Source organism: Megalopta genalis, unplaced genomic scaffold (assembly GCF_051020955.1).
Source record: "Megalopta genalis isolate 19385.01 unplaced genomic scaffold, iyMegGena1_principal scaffold0136, whole genome shotgun sequence".
Lineage (NCBI taxonomy): Eukaryota > Metazoa > Arthropoda > Insecta > Hymenoptera > Halictidae > Megalopta > Megalopta genalis.
In genome coordinates, this window is record NW_027476205.1 from 112,773 (window position 1) to 115,267 (window position 2,495).

The following is a 2,495-nucleotide window of genomic DNA, read 5'->3' on the forward strand; positions in this document are numbered from 1 at the left end:
AGATCAGAGGTTTCGTGCTTCCGGCGGTCAGAAGATCAGCGTGAGCGTACGCGCTTCCACGACTATGGCATCACCCATGTACTTTTTCCTTTGAATATATTTGAGTACATAAAAAATATTAAAACATATAGAGAGAACTGTGTCTTGGATCTTAAAAATTTGTCAATAGCGATGATATATTATTACTTAACTTGAAGTATTTGTACGTTTTAGCTGGGACGTACATTTATCTTACAAGATGTTAATAGCGAGACTCTTGAAGATAAAATTATCTTGTGATTTTATGAAGGCAAAGATAGAAACGTACGAAGCTGGCGTACGTAGAAAAATGTGATTTTATGATAGAACAAAAATATAATACGTACGTTTTTGGGCGTACGGTAAAATATCTGTATGGTAGAAAAATGAAAGAAATTGAGCGTTAAAGAAGATATGTTACAAGCGCGGAATGTGGCAAAACTTGTACATATTTGAAAGAGAAAAGTGGTGTGTCGACCTGACATATATATATGAAACAGGCGACGATGGAAAAGGATTTAAATTTTGTCCATTTTATATATACATATTGTATAGTTCCCTGGTTGATCCTGCCAGTAGTCATATGCTTGTCTCAAAGATTAAGCCATGCATGTCTCAGTACATGCCGTATTAAGGTGAAACCGCGAATGGCTCATTAAATCAGTTATGGTTTCTTAGATCGTACTAAAATTTACTTGGATAACTGTGGTAATTCTAGAGCTAATACATGCAAAACAGAGTTCCGACCAGAGATGGTAGGAACGCTTTTATTAGATCAAAACCAATCGGTGGCGGGTGTTTACACTCGTCCATCGTTTGCTTTGGTGACTCTGAATAACTTTGTGCTGATCGCATGGTCTTATAGCACCGGCGACGCATCTTTCAAATGTCTGCCTTATCAACTGTCGATGGTAGGTTCTGCGCCTACCATGGTTGTAACGGGTAACGGGGAATCAGGGTTCGATTCCGGAGAGGGAGCCTGAGAAACGGCTACCACATCCAAGGAAGGCAGCAGGCGCGCAAATTACCCACTCCCGGCACGGGGAGGTAGTGACGAAAAATAACGATACGGGACTCATCCGAGGCCCCGTAATCGGAATGAGTACACTTTAAATCCTTTAACGAGGATCCATTGGAGGGCAAGTCTGGTGCCAGCAGCCGCGGTAATTCCAGCTCCAATAGCGTATATTAAAGTTGTTGCGGTTAAAAAGCTCGTAGTTGAATCTGTGTGTCACAGTGTCGGTTCATCGCTCGCGGTGTTTAACTGGCATTATGTGGTACGTCCTACCGGTGGGCTTTGCTCTTCACGGGGCGGTCCAACTAATATCCCATCGCGGTGCTCTTCACTGAGTGTCGAGGTGGGCCGGTACGTTTACTTTGAACAAATTAGAGTGCTCAAAGCAGGCTACCTTCGCCTGAATACTGTGTGCATGGAATAATGGAATAGGACCTCGGTTCTATTTTGTTGGTTTTCGGAACCCCGAGGTAATGATTAATAGGGACAGATGGGGGCATTCGTATTGCGACGTTAGAGGTGAAATTCTTGGATCGTCGCAAGACGGACAGAAGCGAAAGCATTTGCCAAAAATGTTTTCATTAATCAAGAACGAAAGTTAGAGGTTCGAAGGCGATCAGATACCGCCCTAGTTCTAACCATAAACGATGCCAGCTAGCGATCCGCCGAAGTTCCTACGATGACTCGGCGGGCAGCTTCCGGGAAACCAAAGCTTTTGGGTTCCGGGGGAAGTATGGTTGCAAAGCTGAAACTTAAAGGAATTGACGGAAGGGCACCACCAGGAGTGGAGCCTGCGGCTTAATTTGACTCAACACGGGAAACCTCACCAGGCCCGGACACCGGAAGGATTGACAGATTGATAGCTCTTTCTTGATTCGGTGGGTGGTGGTGCATGGCCGTTCTTAGTTGGTGGAGCGATTTGTCTGGTTAATTCCGATAACGAACGAGACTCTAGCCTGCTAAATAGACGTAATTATGGTATCTCGAAGGCTCTCGGCTTCTGCCGGTGGGGTTTTTACTACCAACGTACAAACAAATCTTCTTAGAGGGACAGGCGGCTTCTAGCCGCACGAGATTGAGCAATAACAGGTCTGTGATGCCCTTAGATGTTCTGGGCCGCACGCGCGCTACACTGAAGGAATCAGCGTGTGTTCCCTGGCCGAAAGGCCCGGGTAACCCGCTGAACCTCCTTCGTGCTAGGGATTGGGGCTTGCAATTATTCCCCATGAACGAGGAATTCCCAGTAAGCGCGAGTCATAAGCTCGCGTTGATTACGTCCCTGCCCTTTGTACACACCGCCCGTCGCTACTACCGATTGAATGATTTAGTGAGGTCTTCGGACTGGTGCGCGGCAATGTTTCGGCATTGCCGATGATGCCGGGAAGATGACCAAACTTGATTATTTAGAGGAAGTAAAAGTCGTAACAAGGTTTCCGTAGGTGAACCTGCGGAAGGATCATTA

General features: G+C 45.7%; 1 non-coding gene across 1 annotated transcript; it reads left to right on the top strand.

Moving 5' to 3' along the window:
- Positions 1–574: 574 nt before the first annotated feature.
- Positions 575–2,495, top strand: LOC143262437 (small subunit ribosomal RNA). Its single transcript, XR_013036245.1, has one exon. It is a non-coding gene; the product is annotated as a small subunit ribosomal RNA (ribosomal RNA).